The sequence below is a fragment of the Erythrolamprus reginae genome, chromosome 1 (assembly GCF_031021105.1).
Source record: "Erythrolamprus reginae isolate rEryReg1 chromosome 1, rEryReg1.hap1, whole genome shotgun sequence".
Lineage (NCBI taxonomy): Eukaryota > Metazoa > Chordata > Lepidosauria > Squamata > Dipsadidae > Erythrolamprus > Erythrolamprus reginae.
The window spans coordinates 201,934,093-201,956,309 of record NC_091950.1 but is presented as its reverse complement, the minus strand read 5'-3'; the positions used below and the strand labels follow the sequence as shown (position 1 = coordinate 201,956,309).

Below are 22,217 nucleotides of genomic sequence, written 5' to 3'. Positions count from 1 at the left end.
TTGATGATTGACTGTATTTATAAGGGGATGTTACATGGGATTGTATATATGAGGGGGTTATTTATGTGTGTGTGTGTGTGTGTGTGTGTGTGTGTGTGTGTGTATGTATTTATTTATTTATTAGATTTGTGTAATTTTGGTTGGTGGTGTGCCCCAGGATTTTGTAAATGTAAAAAATGTGCTGCGGCTCAAAAAAGGTTGAAAATCACTGCTCTAGCAGGTGGTAAATCAGCACTCCTTTTAACTGACAAGGGACCCATTTCCCAGACTTTGATCATTTCCCCAGGTATTTTTGTACCTACTTGACCAACATTATTAGTGGTTGCAAAATTGAATGTTAAACTGGATGCATTTATTTCTGCCTGTTTGTATTTGTTCTTATGTTTAACCATTGAAAATGTACTTTTCCTCCAAAAAGAATCCTCTTTCCATATTTCTTAGGCAACATTTTAAAATAACTTTAAAAGCTGAGGTCATATTATTCACCCTGCTCTGTATCATAGCACACTGCACAGTACTGAAAATTGGCAGGGTCACTAATTAAACCCGACAAGTTAAAATCTGTTTAAGTGACATTGCAAGAGGATAAAGACAGAAAGTGCGGAAAGAGGAAAAAATGGATGGGCTGTTTGGATTGCCATATCATGATATCACATACAGATTCTCATTCCATAATAGATTCTCACATAGGTGTCAGCATGCTGCATGTTAGACTGAAAGATACCTGCAGAATAGATGGTAGGAGAAAGAAAAATAGCCAGGTTCACCTTTTTGTGTTGACAAATTATGATGAGTTATAATAATAAACTTAATTGTGGTGAGGAGAAATATGAGAGGCAGACAAGACAGATAGACAGAGACATATGGAGAGATAGACAGAAGAGTGCTCCCACTTGGCTCTCTCTCTCTAAATAATTCATTCATAATTTTAACAATAAGATCTTCATCATTAGTAATTAAAATATTGTGTTATCATGTTCAGAAATGATTTTTTTCTCAATGCAAGTACATCATAGACCTAGACTCAGTCAGGTCTATGATGTACAGAAGAGGGGTAGTCTTATACGGCGAGTATATCTCAAATTCTATATTTTAACTGGAAAAGTTAGGGGGTCGTCTTATACGCCCAGTCGTCTTATACGCCGGAAAATACGGTATGTCCATTTTCATGACAGCCACCACCATAAAACATTAACATACCAAAAAGCAAACTGTTGTTGTTTGCCCCGCCTTTTAAGAATGTTTCCCAAAATTATTTTTTAAAAAAAGGAAACAGGAAAAACAGCATGGTCCTTGCTTCACAAAATATTTGGTACACTTACACATCGAAGCAAGACAATCAGTAGGGAATTGTACCATAGTCAAATACAGCATTTGCTTAGGGCATCAAAAGAGGGCCCTAAAAATAACATTTTCAGAAAATTGATTCCCCCATTTCACATATCTTTTCTCAAATCAGTGGGGATTCCCAGAAACAACTTTTGGGGCCTTTGGTACACATGACAACTCTGTCCCCCCTCCCATGTTGCACAATTATTTGAATTTTTAATGGCTTGATGATTAATAGAAAACTCACCTGCATATGAAATCACACCATACCATTTTGTGAGTTCAAAAAGGTTTAAATACAAAACAATGATGTGCATACATACCAAATGCCTGTCAAGTGATATAATTCTATTTCTCTGAGGTTTATTGAGATTTGCATCTTTTGTAATCATGGAAGACACATTTTTTAATATAAACTCCATTGTTTGTAAAGGCATTAAGAATTTATTAAGAACAGAATCTACAATTAAAAGATAATCATTTGTTGTAAATTGGTTAGATATTATTTGTGATACATTTTAATATAAACTCCGTTGTTTGTAAAGATATTAACAATTTATTAAGAATGAATTCTACAATTAAAAGGTAGATAATCATTTGTTGCTTAGATATTATTTGTGATACATTATTAGAGGAAATTAATGAATATTGGGGTGCTTAAATTTGTATTGTGCCTAAGGTCTCATACAGCCATAATGTACCACTGAAGACCATTAGAAGCCTGTGTGTCAGCATTCCTATTTGTTTCTTAGCTATACATTTTCTTGCTTGCTCTTGTTCACAAAACACTTTTTTCTTAGTGAAATTTTCACATCATCACTGACGTCTCAGGCAAAGAATGTTTCCTTCATCAAATCTACTGTTTGAACATCCGTCAATGACCCCATAGATCAAAAATCCCCAGCTTTAGCTACAGCATGTACTCAGCAGCTTAGCTAGTTTTGTAAGTTCAGAAAAAATGGTATTAAGTGCTTTTCTTGCAACTATACAGACCACAAGGTGCCAACATTTCCTAGACTTTCCCTACACTTATGAACAACACAGTCCATATGGTACCAACAAGTGATTCAACTCAGTGGTAGGTTGCTCCTGGTTCAGACCAGTTCTTGGAACTGGTAGCGCCAGCAGGGGGAGGCTCTGCCTATCCACCCAGGACACTTCGGCGCATGCGCAGAACCACCACACATGCTCACGAGCCGGTGGCAAAATTATTTAGAACCCATCACTGATTCAACTCCATATGCTTTTTGGAGCTGCCACCATGTGTAACTCAGGTAACTACACATCAATTGACTCAAACCCACCCATTCATATAGGTTGTGCTATAAAGCTAGCAGTTCATGGGAGCTGTTTTCTGGAAGGGAAAACAGTCATAGTTCCCTCTAAGCTGAGCAGTGAGCAATCGCTCACTTAAAAATCATCATCAACTCAGAGTTTTCCAAACCTGCCCAGAAGCCGAGAGGGAAAGAGTGAGAGGGAAGGAGAGAGAGAAGAAGAGAGAGAAACAGATAGAAAAAAGAGAGGAAGGAAAAGAGAAAGAAAAAGAATGGGAGTAAGGAAGAGAGAAAGAAAATCAAAATCTAGTTTGAAAGTAGCTCAACTATTTAAGTGGCATTTTGATATTGATAGAGTTGCCCTATTATGAGACACACAGTACAGTATTTTATTTTGAAATTCTCTGAGGCAAAACAGGGTGGGTTTTTTATTTATTTGTTTGTTTGTTTGTTTGTTTGTTTGTTTATTTATTATTTCTGTGCCGCCCAGTCCCAAAGGGACTGCCGCTCAGACACTATACTTTTCCGCCCACCCCCCAAAAAAATTAGAGGAAACACTGAAAACAGTAGCAATAGAAAGGGATATATTTGCTCTTGAATGAGGAAAGGGACTAGCGCCATTTGCAAATGCATAATGGCAGTTATTCACCTTACAAGGCCAAGTGATATATAGAGTGCCTCTAAGGACTTGCAAGGAAATCACATTTGTTTACTCCAATGAAAAGTATTCAAAGAAGCTCACATGCTGGCCGGCTTCCTCATTAACTATAAACATTTAAAAAGGCCACACATACATACATATGTATGTACATACACATTATATACATGCATTACATTTTTTAATCTCTGGAAAATATGATTTACATTATAAAAATCTTGCTGTTAATTTACCTCAGTTCTGCAAACCTTTCTAGCAACATACAACAATTCACATTTTAAATGATTTGGGAAAATTTGCCTTAACTCTGCCTCCTCCAGGCCTCCATTGACTGAAATTAGTGATTTGCCATCAACTAGACATCCTTTTGGTCCTGTTGTTACCTCACAATTCACCAGGTCGCCTCATCTGCCTCTGTCAATGATATACTGTACTGTAAGAGATTTCAGGATGGACCCTCACGTTGATGGCAGGTTATGGTGTCCTAAAGAATTTTTGTTCTAATATATCATTCTCCCAAACTGTTTTAGACTGTTTTGGTTGTAACTACAGTAGTTGAAATAGTCTGAAGGGATCTGAAAAATTCAGCCAGTCTCTTTAGCCACAACAACAAGATGAGCATTATTTATGCCTGAGAAGTGGTATGTTCTTTTCTCACCTTTAACTGCACACAAGAAACTAAGGGTTATCTTCTTGCTTATTTTCCTTTGATTATGATAAGTCAGCTACTTTTTTTTCAAAAATAATTTTCAACATGCATCCACATAGCTGTCAAAATAAACATTACTTTAAAAAAAGAGCATAGCTGCTCAAATATAATTTACTGAGCCTTGTATTTAAAAAGAGAACCTGAAACAACTTACATAACCTGTCCCATAGTCTGAATTCACAACAATTTCCTTCCTTAAGCATTACATGTTTATTAGGATCTTAAACTTACATACGGTTATACTTATTTTCATTTGTCCAAACATGTTATTAATCCTTGCTGCATTATTAAATTTTTATGCTGCCTGTCTTATTAATAAAGCAAATGTGGGCAGCTTATAATATGATAAATAGTTTAAAACAACCTATACAATTTTAATTTTAAAAATTAAAATTAGAAGAATTAAATAGAAAATTAAAACCAGACCACAGGGATTAGTAATGTTTTAAATATTATTTTACATACTGGCTATTATAGCTACCGGTATACAGTGTAGGAAGTGAGGTTAACCATTTAAAACACTGATTTGCAAGCTGGAATAAAATATATTCAAATGAACACATCAAATATCAACTATTTAGATATGAAGATTGCTATGGGAGATACAAAATACTGGGCAGGGAAGAAAATAAAACAATTTATTTTGCCAAAACATAAAGTAATATAAGAAGCTAGCCTTATACTGTCTTAAATCAAATTATTAATCCATTTATCTCTGTATTTTCATCAAATTTTCAGAAAGACATCTACAAATGAAAGGGTATTGAATCTGGAATATGCACACACCCTTTTTGAGATGTAACCCTTCCTTAACCATGGGATCCTTACTGAAGGATGAAAAGGTATTTTGGTTAGACTTTGTAGGAAAAAACAATTATTACCTTTGACAGTGTGTTACAAAAAAGGGTAAAGCCCAATGTTAATCTCAGTAACAATATATTGCTTAATTATGATGAGCACTTTTATGCACATTGTGAAAATATACTCCCATGTTGTAACCTAAAGTTTATTGCCATAAAAATTGAGATAAGATTACAACCACAGCTGCTCCACAGAGTTAAATTATCCAAGATAGGAATTTTCACACATGTGCACTCAGACAAGAAGCTATAACTGTTACTTGTTTTAAACAATTCATCTGCAAGTTTTAAATTTAAGTTTAATTAGCTGATGTAACTTGCAGAATTTTTTAAAAAAATAGTGTATATTTGAAAAATGGATGTAAATACATGCAATAAGATTACAACTACAGCTGCTCCACAGGGTTAAATTATCCAAGATAGGAATTTTCACACATGTGCACTCAGACAAGAAGCTATAACTGTTACTTGTTTTAAACAATTCATCTGCAAGTTTTAAATTTAAGTTTAATTAGCTGATGTAACTTGCAGAATTTTTTTTAAAAATAGTGTATATTTGAAAAATGGATGTAAATACATGCAAAGAGATAGGCTGCCTTGTTTTTAGAGAGGATTTATAAAAGAGGCCTGTCTTTGAAGAACCATTCCCTCTGGCTTCAAAACACAATACCTCTTCCAAAATAGTAACTCTCATTTGAAACTGTATTGTTCTCTATAGGAACACACAGCACAAGAACCAACTAATATAAGATGCTGCGTTTTTTGTATTCTCTAAGCTTGGATATTTGCTTGCAATCATTTTATTACTAGATGCAAACATGCTGATGTTACTCAAGATGAGCATGCAAATGAAATCTTTGCATTCGAACAATCAAGCACAAAGAGCTCCATAGTTCAATCTTAGCCTGAGTTACAGATATTCTTAGGTATTTCTGTAGACTCCCCACTGGACGTTATTTATCTTCATTTTAAGGAAGCACTCTAAGAAAAATCAAGATAAAAATGCCAACTTCTACCTTAGGACACAGCTAGATCTTACAAAACGAACACAAATGTTGCTCTTAGACTGACTTAATGGCAGATTTTAAATGTGTAAGTTTTAGTCCCACTGAAGATGTTATAAAATAAGTAAATAAACCAGGAATAAAAGCCAATTCAAAGTACTGAATTGCCTTGTTGATATACAGGTTGCTTTAAGTTCATGGCTTCCTGTTACTCAAAGCTATAATTGTTTACAGTAATCAATCATCACATGGCCTGATTTCTTCTAACAGATATATATGGACAAATCTATAACAGCTTTATGTTACACATGAACCAGACTTCTATAAGTTGGTCAAAATATCATGTGCAGAATCCTGATTTAGTATAATACAGTACAGTATATGAATCAGATCACGATCATATTTTTCGGAGACGCACCTTAGTTTTAGGGGTGGAAAACAAGGGAAATAGGCCTCTGCCCCTCAGCAATTTGCCAAACAGCAAACAGCACAGAAGGTTTACACTGTTTGCTGTGTAATTCTGTGTATGTGTGCCTGACCCATAGAAATAGCAAAGAATTGGAGAAATATACTTTATGACAGTATATTAATGGCAGAAAGTTTTCTTAAATGTAATCACACTAACTCCTCCCAATTATTTAAATAAATCTACTCCAAACATGACTAAGTCAGAGTTTAACTCAACTGCCTTATCCTAATACTAAAACAGGACACTGTTACATTTTAGATTATACTTTTACAGATCTTTAAAACTGATGTTGCTTTCTGGAAGTATACATTATTCTCTACTATTTAAAAGAAGATGCATTAGCAATAGGTCTCTTCAGATCAAGCATTTATCTTAAAAAGCTTTTTCATTTTGTTAAATTGTCTATAATAGTAATAATAATAATAATAATAATAATAATAATAATAATAATAATAATAATAATAATAATGCAATCTTTAAAAAACTTACCTCCTTGTACAATCTTTAAAAAACTTACCTCCAGATTCAGCAACTGATCAGCACAACTGTCTCTCCTTGCAACTAAAGCTGCACCTTAGTTTCACTTTCATTTTAGCACTTGGCTTGCCTTATAGCCTCAGTCAGCTGAGCTGATAATGAGGTGCTTGGCTTAACAGGCTCTTCCCTGTTTGCTGCAAGGAGGTAAATTGCTGGGAGGCAGAGGCTAAAGGGTGGGGATGGATGGGTGGGTCTACATTTGATGTATAAGACGCACCCAATTTTTCACCCTCTTTTGGGGGGGGGGGTGTAAAAAGGTGCATCTTAATATTCTGAAAAATAAGGTAATTATTTTAAAAATGGTAATGGATCCATTTCCTTCTCATGGTTGCACTTTAATAAAAGAGCATTATATATTATCTTAAAGCTTGCAGCATTTGTCCCTAGAATCTAAATTACAATTTAGAAGCATGGCAGCCTTCAGATACATTCAGCTACACTAAAAGGCATCAGACATTAAGGGCACTGGGTAGGTAAGGATGAGCACAAGCTGTCATCATATAATAACCTATGTAACCCCATGTTTCAGTATTAGGAAGGAGAAGGGAAACACTTCTACTATTCATAATAAAGAGCACTTATAAACAGAATTGAACATACTTGGAAAATGGCTTGAAGAAATACTGAAACCTCACAGAAGCATAGTACTTATTCTGCTTATTACAGCAGTCTTGTCTCTCATCAAAGAGCAGAAAGAATTGGCACTTGGTCAAATACAAACCATTTCTTCCAAATCTTCTTAAAGTGCACACAGCCCTATTTAATTGTAAACCACATCCTGGAGCAGACATTAAGTGCACCAAAAGGCATATTTCAACTGTCATTTTTGACCAACCCTTTCAAATTCTATGTTTCTTCATTATCCCAAACAGGAGTTTTACAAAAAGCTTATTACAAGTTTCTCATCATTTCCTTTAGGTCAGACATTCAGTTAATTGCATATTCTTGTTCTCAATAACTTTTTAATTAAAGGTTTGCAATTAAATAAAATAATGGAATAGGTAAGTTATCTGAACTCTTTCTCACCTAATTTAACCTTAACACTAAAACAATGGATTCATTCACACAATGTACTAACTCATATGTCTGCATCTTAGCACTTTGGGTGAATTTTCACTGTGCAGTTTAGCTTGTTCAATTGATATAGTTAAACAGATCCCAGCTTACTGCAGTAGACAGACCCGACTATTGTTTATTACAGAACAATGAAGACTTAGACACATAGTAGGCAGTTTGAAAGCTGTCATTCTGTTTTGATATTAAGAACGCTTGCTCTCCAGAATCTAACAGTCTCTTGTTCATCGGATTGATAATTTGGGGAAACAAACTACAGTAGCTCTGAAAGATAATTTGTTTCAACAACTACAATTAAGATGAATCACTGGACTGATGTCATTTAAACTGTGTTACCATTAAGATCCTGATCCTATATTTATGTTCATACAAGTATAGGATAGATGGAAAAAGTCCCTTGTGAGCAGAGAATGACAGCAGTTCATCTGTAAAAATTATATTAAGTATAAGTAACTTCTCTGTTGCTAGGAAATAGCTTTCAACAACATACTACTCAACATGAAACTTGAATATATGGCTGGGGGGAAACATCACTAGTATTTCTTCTCATCTTTACCACAATAAAATCAGTAAGTCAAATGGATTGCCCTAGAGCAGTAATGGTGAACCTGTGGCATGTGTGCCACAGATGGCACAAAGAGACATATTGGAGGGCATGCAGGGTGTTGCCCTATGTCAACTCCAGTGCGCATATGCGCACTGGGCAGCTGATTTTCACCCTTGGGGAAGGCTGTTTCATCATCCGGAGGCTTCAGGGAACCTTTCCCTGAAGCCCTGGAGTGCAAAAAACAGCCCAACAGGCAAACCAGAAGTTCAGAAAAACGGACTTCCGGTTTGCCCTTTAGGCTGTTTTTCACATTCCGGGACTTCAGGAAACTTCTCTAAAACCTCCAGAGTGCGACAAACAGCACAATGGGCAAACTGGAAGTCTGTTTTTCTGAACTTCCGATTTGCCCGCTTGCCCATTTTTCCATGGTCCCAGGTTTCAGTGAGGCCTGTACGCCTGTGTGGTGGTGGTGGTGGTTGTGCACATGCGCAAGGGGCAACGCAGGGGGTATGTATGCATGGGGGGGAATGGGTGTGGGCACATGCGCATGTGCTAGCACGCACACACACACCCTTTTGGCATGCAAACCAAAAAAGGTTTGCCATCACTGTCCCACAGGTTCTTTCTGTAAATATGTTTTAGCTATAGCTAACCCAATTTCCCATATTTGCATAAAGCTAAACTAGAATTCAATGTTGGGTCTGTGCAGCACATTAAGGTATATAGCAGTTGCTTAATTTGTGGACTAGTGTGACAAAAGAACCATTCTGTGTTTGTATACTATCCGATTCTTTCAAGCCTATAGATTAGAAAGCTATGGTGGTGCAGACATTAGAAAGTAGTCTTGCAGACCAATTCTGCCAACTGCCAGCAGTTCAGTTCTGACTGGTTCAAGGTTGACTCAACCTTCAGAGGTTGGTAAAATGAAATCCAGATTGTTGGGGGCAATATTGACATTGTAAACCACTCAGAAAGAGCTGTAAAGCACTAAGTGCTACTGCTATTAGCTTTGGGAAAACCAATCATTATCATAGCTATGGCAATAGCTAAAAGAGCATTCTCAATTCTGCACAATTAAAGCCATCTCTAGATTTCAATTTCAGTTTGAGCATACACTGATATAGGGAGACATTCTGGTTATGCAACACCCCTAGGCCCTGTTTTCTGGTTTTTTATAAGGAAAATGATGGTTCTTGTTTGTTACCCTTTAATGTAGTGATTCACATTAATTGGGTGGGTGGGTTTTTTTGGGTAATGAGTTCATGTGTCCTTAGCCAATCACAACAAAGACACATAAACTGATTTCAAATGTAAAAGGGACTTTCTGACAAGTGTGTTTGGGTATTGAAAGAAAATATTTGGGAAGCACTGCTTTAATGCAGGATGGATACCTACTTCTTGACCAGAAGCTAAAGGAAATTACACTGGGACATTGAAACAGTGAATGTGTTTTATTAGTCTAGAGAGAAGTAGCCTTAAGAAATATAAAGATGAAGGCCACTGCTTGACTGGAAGCTAAAGGAAATTACATTGGAAGATTAAAACAGTGAATGCTGGGGGTTTTAAAAAATTAATCTAGAGAAAGAAGTAGCTTGAAGGGCCATAACTCATTCATAAGGTACAGTTTTACCTCTACCTAAGAACGCCTCTACTTACAAACTTTTTTAGATAAGAACTGGGTGTACAATATTTTTTTGCCTCTTCTCAAGAATCATTTTCTACTTACAAACCCGAGCCTCCAAAACTGTAAACAGAAAGGGCAGCGAGAAGCCTCCGTGGGGCTTCTCTAGGAATCTCCTGGGAGGAAACAGGGCTGAAAAATGTGGGGAGAAGCCTCTATGGGGCCTCTCTAGGAATCTCCTGGGAGGAAACAGGGCTGGAAAAGGCAGAGAGCAGCCTCCATGGGGCCTCTCTAGGAATCTCCTGGGAGGAAACAGAGCCTCCACCCTCCCTGTGGTTTCCCCAATTGCATGCATTATTTGCTTTACCTATTTTTCCTATGGGGAAAAATTGCTTCTTCTTACAAACTTTTCTACTTAAGAACCTGGTCACGGAACGAGTTAAGTTCATAAGTAGAGGTACCACTGTACATGCTTTAGGATTTCATTAGTATCTCTAGATATTGCTGGAAAAAGATGCCTGTCCAAAATCCTGGTGCCAGTAAACCATCAATGAAACTCAATGAAAACTGCAATCCAATCCTCGAATATTTGAGGTTGTATATCGCCATCAATCACAGCATGAATAAGGCTGACATCCAATTATTGTTTACGGGGAGTTTAGCTTTAAAGCTTTCTTGTTCTCCATTTCTGCTCAAACAGAGTATCTGAGATAAAAGTTTCTCTTTTAACCCAACTTTTTTATTTATTCAGGAAAAATGAAAATGCTACCTAGTATTTGGACAGTGTTGTCATCTTCTCAAAAGAGATAGTTCTAACAACAAATATAAGCAATTCAAGAGTCAACACCATGAAACTGATCCTTGCCATAACTGAATTAGCGCATTCTATCCCAGCTTAGGTTGGAAGAACATTATACAACTGTGCTATTTGCTTTCAGCACTGCAAATTCCTACTCTAGCTCTACCCCCTCTTTCCATCATGACTAATTACCTGACTTACCTTCAAAATCATGGGTAAAAATGCTAAACAGATTTTATATAAATTAAAGCCCATATCACTCCAACACTCCGCAGTCTGTATTGGCTGCCGATCAGTTTCCGGTCACAATTCAAAGTGTTGGTTATGACCTATAAAGCCCTTCATGGCACCGGACCAGAATATCTTCGGGACCGCCTCCTGCCACATGAATCCCAGCGACCGGTTAGGTCCCACAGAGTTGGCCTTCTCCGGGTCCCATAGACTAAACAATGTTGTCTGGCGGGACCCAGGGGAAGAGCCTTCTCTGTGGGGGCCCCGACCCTCTGGAACCAGCTCCCCACTGAGATTAGGATTGCCCCCACCCTCCCTGCCTTTCGTAGACTCCTTAAGACCCACCTTTGCCGTCAGGCATGGGGGAACTAAAACACCTCCCCCTTGCCCATGTTGTTTTGTTGATTGATTGACTGTGTGCCTGTTTTTTATATATACTGTTTTTATGAGATTATTAATTTAAATTGTAACTAGATGGGTGGGCATTGGATTTGGTATTATGTACTGTACTGTTTTTTATTATTGTTGTGAGCCGCCCCGAGTTTGCGGAGAGGGGCGGCATATAAATCCAATAAACCTAACCTAACCTATCTCTGGCCTGTGCTGAGTAAAGGGAAAGTATTTTTTTAATAGTGGATATAGCTAAGGCATGCTTGTACCTGCCTCCCGCTTAGGCTGGGGCCAAGATAAAAGCAACATCACAAAGCAGTAACATCATGAGGATGTGGACAGGGCCGCCGATAGGGGGGTATTACTGGTAGTGATGTACCGGGCCCGGCCATGAGGGGCCCCCGGTTTTGCCCGCTGTCGCACATGCGCAGTACCGGCCCTCTCTTGCCGGCTGCCTGTCTCACCAATGAAAAAGGCGGGCCCTATGGCCCTCGCGAGGCAGGACTCGAAGAAGCCCCGATGGAGCCTTAGGCAGCGCGGTCCTCCAGTCCCAGAGCGTGCGGCGAAGGTAGGAGCCCCTTCGGGGTGGCGGTTGCAACTTGCGCTTGTGTTAAATTTTGTTTCTTTCCTAAGCAGCCTTCTGTGTAAAAAAATCCATTTGGGAACGAGTCGTTCCTAAATGGATTTTTTTATACAGAAGGCTGCTTAGGAAAGAAACAAAATTTAACACAAGCGCAAGTTGTAGGCTTCGCAAGCGTGCGCCAGCGTCCCCCAAAAGGCCCCCCGTGCATCCTTTTCCAAGGGCGGGCCGCGCGCATGAAGCCGCGGCCGCCCCCGCCTGCCGCCTCCCCCACGCCTCTAGCTCCCTCGCGCCCCCGTGGCTACTCGCCGCTGCCCTCGCCCGCCCGTCCGCTCCGCCTCTCTTCCCTGCGGGCATTCTCACAGCGGGGGCCACCGCACTCTCTCCATCTCCCTGCTAGCCTGCCCGGAGCATTCAAAGTAAGAGCGGTTTTTCTTACTTTGAATTTTCCGGGCAGCAGGGGGGTGGAGAGAGCGCGCGTCAGCCCACGCGCCCGACATTCCAGGCGCGTCCCCTGACCCCGGTTTCCTGGATTCCTGGTGGCGGCGACCGAGCCCTGACCAGCGGGCTCCCGACCGAGCCCTGCGGCGGGAACGAAGCGAGTGGGGCGCTCCCCGCCCGGCTGCGGCTCTTGTAACTCGGCCCGGGATGGGTGTGACTCTACGGGCTGCCCTCGTCGGGGAAAGAGAGGGGAGGGGAAGAGAGGGCCAGGAGGACACAGAAGGGAAGGGAGGAAAAATAGGGAGGGAAGGAAGGGAAAGACGGAGGGGAAGGAAACAGGAAGAAGAGATAGGTTGGTTGGAATGAAGGAAGAAGGGAAAGAAGGAGAAAGGGGAAGGGAAGGAAGGAAAGGAAAAGAGGGAGGGGGAAAGGAAGGAAGGAGAGATAGGTTGATTGTAATTGAAAATTACAATTGAAAGTAATTGAAAATTACTTTTGCCAGCCTCCGGAGAACGAGAGAGAGTGAGAGCCACGACAGAACAAGATAGAGAGAAAGTGAGAGAGAGAGAAATAGGGGGAGAGAAAGAGATAGCAAGAGAAAGAGAATGAGAGAGAGAAAGAGTGTGAGAGAGAAAGCAAAAGAGAGAGAGAAAGAAAACAAGAGAGGGAAAGTGAGAAAAAGAGAGAGAGAGAGAAAGAGGGGGAGAGATAGAGAAAGAGAGAGAAAGAAAAGAGAGAGATCAGAGAGGAAGAGTGAGAGAGAGGAAGAAAGCAAGATAGAGAAAGAGAGAGAGAAAGAAAGAGAGAGAGATGAGAGAGGAAGGAAGAGAGTGAGAGAGGAAGAAGGCAAGATAGAGAAAGAGAGAGAAAGAAAGAGAGAGAGGGGAAGAAAGCAAGATAAAGAGAGAGAGAGAGAGAAATGAGAGAGAGAGAAATGAGAGAGGAAGGAAGAGAGTGAGAGAGAGGAAGGAAGCAAGACAGAGAAAAAGAGAGAGAGAAAGAAAGAAAGAGATGAGAGAGGAAGGAAGAGAGTAAGAGAGAGTAAGAAAGCAAGATAGAGAAAGAAAGAAAGAAAGAAAGAGATGAGAGAGGAAGGGAGTGAGAGAAAGAGAAAGAAAGAAAGAGATGAGAGAGGAAGGAAGAGAGTGAAAGAGAGGAAGAAAGAGAGAGAGAGAGAAGAGTGGAAGGAAGCGAGAGAGATATGATAGAAAAAAGGGGAGAAAAAGAGAAATGAGAAAATGATTGAGGCAGAGAATGACAGAAAAAAGAGAGAAACAGAGAGAGAAGTGATTCTTGATTTAAAGCATATGGTAAAAGTACTTAAATAATAACAGAGAAAAAAACCCAGCCCTCACCTGTTTTTATTAATAGTTTTGCTGGTTGTTTTAGTTTTAATAGTAATGGATTTTGGTTTTTTAAAATTATTATTGACAAAATTGAACGGGTCCAAAGACGGGCTACAAGAATGGTGGAAGGTCTTAAGCATAAAACGTATCAGGAAAGACTTCATGAACTCAATCTGTATAGTCTGGAGGACAGAAGGAAAAGGGAGGACATTATCGAAACATTTAAATATGTTAAAGGGTTAAATAAGGTCCAGGAGAGAAGTGTTTTTAATAGGAAAGTGAACGCAAGGACAAGGGGACACAATCTGAAGTTAGTTGGGGGAAAGATCAAAAGCAACCTGAGAAAACATTATTTCACTGAAAGAGTAGTAGATGCTTGGAACAAACTTCCAGCAGACGTGGTTGGTAAATCCACAGTATCTGAATTTAAACATGCCTGGGATAAACATATATCCATCCTAAGATAAAATACAGGAAATAGTATAAGGGCAGACTAGATGGAACATGAGGTCTTTTTCTGCCATCAGTCTTCTATGTTTCTATGTTTCTATTAATTTCTTTAATAAAAAAGAAGGGATTTATTTATTTATTTATTTTTTATTTCTATGTCGCCCAGTCCCAAGTTTTTCTTTATTTCCAGATTGCATTTCTTCTTGGTGAGGTTCCGCCCATTGCTTCTTGTACTACCTTCAGGTGGCATGGAGAATAAATAGATGCCATCTGCTCTGTGGCAGCCCTTTAAGGATTGGGAAACTACTATTATATTCCCCCCTCAGTTTTCTATTTATTGAGCTAAACATACTCATTCTCTTAGCCCTTGTTCATAGGATTTAGCCTCTAGGCCAGGGGTGTCAAACTCAATTTCATTGAGGGCCACATCAGGGCTGTGTTTGACCTCAGAGGGCCGGGGGAGGGCTTGCCCAGGGTGTGTGGCCATGGTGGGCATGGCACCGGATTTGGGGGGCAGTAGTTTTAAAATGGCCGGGGGGGCCCAGACACTTAGGCTGTATGGGGCCCCAAAATTCCTGATGGCGGCCCTGGATGTGGAAACAGTTGTAGACAGGCCATGATTGTGCTATAATTGACTGCAAATGGGAAAAGGCCTTTATGACCTCCAGTCACTCATCCATCATTATAACAGTAACAGAGGCCTTGTGGTACCTACATAATGATTGTGTCGCACTAAAATACAGAAATAAGCAGTTGAAAGATCAACCATGGGCCAGCAAATTTCATATCAGTGTAGTTTGTCAATTATAGGTAGAAAGCACTTCAAAACATTGGATTTAGAGAAAAGATTAGTGCTATTCTGGAGTAGTGCTAACTTCATGGGTGAAAGGACCTTTAAATGAATTTGTAACAAATTACAGAAGGCTCTTTCTGATCACAAGTTTAGTGTCATCCCACAACTATAGTAAACTTAAGAAGCAACTCAAATTCCGCCTTAGCAGGGGAGGGGAAAGAGAATGAGAGAGACTGATAATTAAAGACTACTTAAAGTGCTCTGTTACAGAATAGGGATGAGATGAAGGCAACTGGGAAAGGGGGGAGGGTTCATGAAAGAAGGTGCAGAGGAGGAAAGGCCCGTAATTTCTAACAGGGAAATCATTCATCTTCCTAACTTTGGGCAATTCTAACCTATTGTTAAGAGTTAAAGTCATTTGAATGATTACAATAAAATCCATGTCCTGATTTGAACTTAGTGACCATGGACATACTGAATTTGGCACTAACTTGCAAAATAAAAGCAGGAATTGTATGCCCAGCCACAAGCAAGCTCATGAATTGATCTAGTGGTTAAGGTGTTGGCCTAGAAACAGAGGAAAGTGAATTTTAGTCCGCCTTATCCATGAAAGCCAGGTGTGGCTTTGGACCAGTCAATTATTCTAGGCTCACCTCAAAAGATCATTGTTGGGGGGAAATAAGAGGAGGGAGTGTTAGGTATGTTCACCACATTGTGTTATTTATAAAAATATAAATATGTATTACTAATCCATGCATAGGTAGTCCCTTACTTGCAACCATTCATCTGGTGACCATTTGAAGTGACAATGGCACTGAAAAAAGGGACATTACCATTTTTTACACCGACGACCACTGTATCATTCCCATGATCAGGTAATCAAAACTCATATGCTTGGCAATTGGCATGAATTTATTATGGTTGCAATGTGATCACTTTTACAAGCAAATTCAATGGGGAAGCCAGATTCACGTTTACAACCATATTACTAAACTTAACTGCAGAAATCCACTTCAGTGTGGCAAGACAGGTCGTAAGATGTGGCAACACTCATTTAACAACTGTCTCAGCAACAGAAATGTTGGGCTCAGTTGTGCTCCTAAATCAAGGACTACTTCTACACACACCCTATAGATAGATAGCTAGATGATAGATATGTAGACAGAATTTAAAAATGGAAACACCCAAAGCCTAGAGTAGTGTTTCCCAACCTTGGCAACTTGAAGATATCTGGACCTCAACTCCCAGAATTCCCCAGCCAGCATTTGCTGGCTGGGGAATTCTGGGAGTTGAAGTCCAAATATCTTCAAGTTGCCAAGGTTGGGCCCTAGAGCATAAACAACAGCAGGCGCGCCAGCGTCAGGAAAAGGATGCGGTGCTTCCTTCGAAGACGCTGCGGAGCCGGTTCGCGACTGGCTTGTTTGCTTGCTCGCTTCCTCGGCTTCTAGGCCAGCTCGGAGCTTGGCCATATTTCCCTTTCCCCTGGTCCCAGAGGCTCTGCGGAAGTCACCGCCCAGGCGATACCGGCTCTTTGGCATGTCGCGGGGAGGGGAAAAAAAAAACAGACGGGAGGCGGACTTCGGCTGACAGAAGAGGAGGATCCAACCGACGCCCAGCCGGTGCTCGATGATTTCCTGTTTTCAAGGATCCATTTGAACCGATCTTGAAGAGAAAAGCGCGAATTACAGGTCCGCCGTAGCTACCTCAGGGGTTGGTAAACCCGAGATATTTTCCTCAGCGCAGGGGAGGTGCCAGCGTTCCCGCTTCGTGAGGAAGAAAAGGACTCCGGGACCGTCATCCAATCCGATTCTAGAGTTAACTCCCTCCAACTCAAGGGATTTATTCCAGATAAATGTGGAAATAAAAGAACGGCCCGCCCGCAACTCTGTCCCGCTTGCAACCGAAGCCCTCCGGGACACTTGCAAACCCGTATTGCAACGCGCTCCCATCAGGTTGATTGGACTTTTCAAAGCGACCGGGGTCTTTTAAATCCCAAAGCCCGGGCCGGGACTCATCTTTTAAAAAGAGTTCGACGGTCTTTCCTCCCGCTTTTCATCCCAAGATCAAGCCCCGGGGTCGGAGCCGCTCTTTCAGCTCTCCTTGCACACCGGATGTCCAGGGCGAACGCTTCGCGGTTGCTGACGCCATGGCTCCGACATTCCCACCTATTGCAATATTGCATAGACCGGAGGCACCGTCGTCATCCCACCGAGCGCGCCCAGGAAAAAACGCTTCCCGCACCGGCGATCCACCTAACCCGGCCTGCCCGGAGCCCTTTCGTCCGCCGTCTCTTTTCCTCGCGATCGTTTTCCCCCGGGAAGAGACTCACCTTGATCAAACGCTGCCCGAGGCTACTTCTCCGAGGCGGCAGGCGCAGCTACGGCAGGTGGCGGCCCTCCCGGCCCGGCTTGGCAGCTGTCCAGCTTCTCGCACCATCACCCGGCTGCTGCCCCGGCGCTTCTCCCCGGGCTTTTTTCTGTGCGAGGCCCGCCTTCCCGGATCGCAAAGTGCAAGGCGGCGACGCTCGGCCGGCCTCCCGGGGGACTCCGGCTGCAAGGCGCTTCCAGGGAAGGCAGGACCCAGCAGCCGCCAGGTGCAACCGGCGGCTCCGCCTTCCTTCCCCAGCGCCGCGCCCTTACTCCGCCTTCCCGGTGCGGCTTCTTCCTTCTGCTTCCCTTTTCTTTCCGTTGGCCGAAAGTCGCACCGGAGTGAATCCGCCGCTCCAACCTCGATTGCTTTGATGGGGAACAGCTTTGGCTGTTCGCCGCAGGAACGAAAGCGTGGGCAACGTTTTTAATTTAATTTAATTTATTAAATTTATAAGGCGCCCAATTCCTTGCGGAGTCTGGGCGGCCTACAACAAGTAAAACAATATAAACCCTTAAAGTAAAATAAACCATTAAAATAAAATCATTGATTACTACCAGGCCTACAGTTAGATGGTATCACTCAAAATTTAAATATGGTATATAAATATGGTATTCATATAAACACACTACTCAAAAAATAAAGGGAACACCTAAACAACACAACATAACTCCAAGTAAATCAAACTTCTGTGAAATCAAACTGTCCACTTAGGAAGCAACACTGATTGACAACCAATTTCCCATGCTGTTATGCACATTCAACTTTGTACAGAACAAAGTATTCAATGAGAATATTTCATTCAGATCTAGGATTTGCTATTTGAGTGTTCCCTTTATTTTGTTGAGCAGTATATATAATATTTATTTATTAGTTTGATTACTAGGCCGGCCTTCTCCTGAGACTCAGAGCTGCTTACAACATAAAATTTATATGAAATATTAACAGATCGCCACTAATAAGCACGTTGGCCTAACAAGAAATAAAGGTACTCTTCCACATGAGTTAACGTTCAAAGTTAAAACGGCCCTGAAAAAAGTGACTGATGGCCATTTTTTGCCCTTACCGCCTTGTAGTGTAGCATCCTTATGGTTGTTGTGATTAAGTTAGCACCCATCCCTCTTCTAGAAGAATGAAATATTTAAAAGGCAGGATGTTATATTTCCCTGATGAAATGCAGAAACTCTGCCCTTAGAAAGCAGCCTGCACCTTTATTTAATAGATGTCCTTGACTTAAGAGATGGCTTTATTCATAGAGCTAGCTCTATTCATAAACAAATATTCTTCTCACCCATGATTCAAAAAAGGTAGGATTGTGGCTCAGCCACAACAGGAATTGTTCAAAGCCCCTTTGTTGCATCACCCTCCAAATTTCAACCAAGCTTAGCTCAGACAACCTAAAAAGCCAGCTTTGACCCTACAACAGTCAATAGAATGGAATTCTTGAACAGGAACAGGAAATTCAAGTTCAAAGCCCAAAAGAAGGTATAAAAACTCCTGACTCTTAACTCCATATGGTCATCTACTCAGAACCCACGTGGTTCTTCTTCATCATTAAACCATTTTTCAAATCAGCCTTCATGTTTCTGGTGTCTTTCTCCCAGCTTGGAACTGACCCAAATGGATATTCCTTCCAACATGATCAACAGACTCTTGGCAACTGATTCATTTATGGCTTGCAGTGACCTAGGTCATGTATCCAATTTTGCAACCTGCTGATGAGCAAAGTTCAATGGGGAAAGCAGATTCACTAATTTAAGAATTGCAGCGATTTACTTAACAAATGCAGGGCCTTTTGAAGTAGACCACTCTCCTCATCATTTTGGGTTACCCATTGGAATTCTTGATTGCACTGGCCTGCCTGGTAGGAATTCTATAGAATTTCATCTGGTAGAATTCTAGGCTGTCAGGAGTCAAAAACATCTTGGAACAGGACAGTCTCTAACATACTGTCCTCAAGAGAGATGTGTCCAGGTAATCACTGGGAATTGACCACGGACCATCTTTTGTGCCATTTTTAAAAACATTTTGCTGCAATTGAATTATTTTTTAAAGTACGATGATTAAACTTGGATACAGTACTTGTAATAGAATACCATAGTAGAGTGGAATTAATGGATTTTATTGGAATATTAGCATTAATTTGTGTTTTAACAAGTAAATTAATATATTAAATTATATAAAATTATATAACTTTATAAAAAATTATATCTGTATAAATATAATTAAATATTTAATTAGAATAACCTTTTTTGCCCTGATTTGTTAGCCCTTCATGTTAAGAAAAAAGAGATGATCAGATTCTGTGTTGTGTGCGTTATCTCTGGTTTTATAAAAGCTCCAAATATTATTTCCAAATAATTTTTAGAAATAGTTGGTTTATATGACTACAGCTCTCTGTAATCCAACAGACAATTTTGTTGGGATTCTCTTACTACTACTGCCTTCCTGAGTTTTTCAAGACATGTACAGTATTTCCCTGTAAATATTCTTCATATAAAGTTGCAACATCTGGCCTATCAGTATTTACAGAATCAAAGCAGCTGAAATATTAACCCATTCTTCATTTTTAAGTAGAATGTGATTTGCTTTGTTTGTTTGTTTGTTTATTTATTTATTTATTTATTTATTTATTTATTTATTTATTTATTTATTTAATCGGATTTATAGCCACCCGTCTCCGAGGACTCGGGGGCTTACAACAAATAAAAAGACAATGTACATCGAAATCCAATTAATTAAAGTTAAGAGTTAAATCTAAAAACCAGAAAACCAATTAAAATGCACACATATCCATTCAGTCAACAAACCCACCATACATTCATTGGCCAGGAGGCAGTGTCTAATGACCCCAAGCCTGTCCGTATAGATGAGTTTTTAGACTAGTTTTTAGGCGAGGAGAGTGGGGGCAGTACTAATCTGGCGGGGGACTGATTCCAGAGGGCCGGCCCCCCCACAGAGAAGGCTATTCTCCTAGGTCCCACCAAGCAACCTTGTCTAGTTGACGGGACCCATAGAGGCCAACTCTGTGGGACCTAACTGGTCACGGATTCATGCGGCAGGCTTAATCATACAATTAAAATGAATAATGGAAAATAAGGGCAAAATGTTCAGGAGTAAATAACACATAAGGGACCTACTTGATTCTAATAATATAAGCACATTCCTGTAGTGGCAATGTGAAAGATCATAGAATTTCAGGGATTTAGGATTTTTTCATATTAACATTTTAGATTCTAGAAGTTTAGTGTTCATACTGAACTATGCTTTTAATCTACTTGTTTTTCACTGCTGCTGGAATGGGAGGGGAGGCTTCACACAGTTGTTGATTGTTTAGGTTAGCACTGCCTTATTTGTGAAAGTTTTCAGACTTTTGTTTGTCATTCAGAATGATAAAAGTTAGGTCATGTGCTGCTTGTGACCACGGGAGCAGAGCTATGAAGTTTGGGGCCAAATTTTAATAAACGTCCCTAGAATTGCCCTTTTGGTTTTGAGCCTCTGCATAGACTTGAATCCTCAGCATTATGTATCCAGGGCTTGAGATATCTTCAGTACGTCAACGGGGACTCCTAAGCAGCTGGAGAAAGAGCATCTTGCTTTGGTATGTTATGTAATTTGCACTTGACAAAGTATGCCTCTGTTTCAGAATGACTTACTTCTGAAAATACCACAGGAGCAAGTCAGAACAAAATACAGAATCGAACGAGTTGCTTAAAAAAACCAAACTGACTTCCTCTGAGGGGAGGCATAGCTTCTTTGAAGCTGCTCAAGGAAACCAGATTGTTTCCACATTTAAATCCAGATCTCTATGGAAGTGAGTCTTATAAAGAAATCATCCTGAAATTGTTACTATCCCTGCTCCCACTCCCCAGAAAATAAAACTGCAAGGTAGAGAGGAAGAGAGTAATGCAACTTTGTGACTGAAACCTGTGGTTTTTAACCTGAGACTTCTCTTTTTTACTTCCAGGCAGTGCTTGATGAAATAGAGAAGGAATCTGCCAGCTGGGCAGAAAAAACCCTCTTCAAACTACTTTTCAGTAAATGTAATTACTTAGGATCTGCCTCTATATTGCTCAAAACAGATCAGCCTGTAAAGAATTAGAAAAGGCCTATAGTACAATTGCCTTTCCTCTCCTTTTATTTAACTACAATTGTTTGCACTCTGATTCAAGAGTTCAAAGAGAGTGCAGTCTATATTTACTAAACAGATTTATATAGCCATTCAATTCATAGGCAATTACTCCAGGCAGCACACAAAGATGCCCTTTCCAATCCTTTTGCGTTTGGAGACCTGCACTGACATATTTTAGTATATTTATTTGGTATGTCCTTATATTTAAAAGCAATGTCAGACCTTTCCAAATCTGAAAGGATCGTTTACACCAGGGGTCCCCAACCTTTTGGACCTCAGGGACCACCAAATTCATAATTTTAAATCTGATGGACCTTAATTCATAATTTTAAATCCAGCAGACCACTAATATGACTTTTTAAAAGATAAATACATTTGCAAAATAATGATCTATTTTATTAGTATTGAATGCACCTATTTAAGGTAACAAAATTATAAATGCTTATAACCATTGTAAATGCTTATTTAATCCTAAAATCTTTAAAGGTTGTTTAATTGTAACAAAATTATTAGATAGTGTAATTATTACAAAATAATTGAAGCTTATTTGACAATGGCTTGCTGATGTTGTTGGGAAAGTCAGTCCCATATTCCAGAGCTAAAGAC

The 22,217-nt window shown here is 40.0% G+C and overlaps 1 protein-coding gene across 4 annotated transcripts in view; it reads right to left on the bottom strand.

The window, feature by feature from the left end:
- Positions 1 to 18,569, bottom strand: part of MFSD6 (major facilitator superfamily domain containing 6) — a 42,906-nt gene extending 24,337 nt beyond the window's left edge. For 2 of the 4 annotated variants that reach the window (XM_070731943.1, XM_070731941.1), the window contains exon 1: positions 17,442 to 17,884. The gene's annotated coding sequence lies outside the window, so the exon portion shown is untranslated. Of the gene's footprint in view, positions 1 to 16,815; positions 16,909 to 17,441; positions 17,885 to 18,545 lie in introns of those variants that run through there. The other 2 variants (XM_070731944.1, XM_070731945.1) reach the window with 2 other exon arrangements.
- Between the last annotated feature and the right edge of the window lie 3,648 nt (positions 18,570 to 22,217).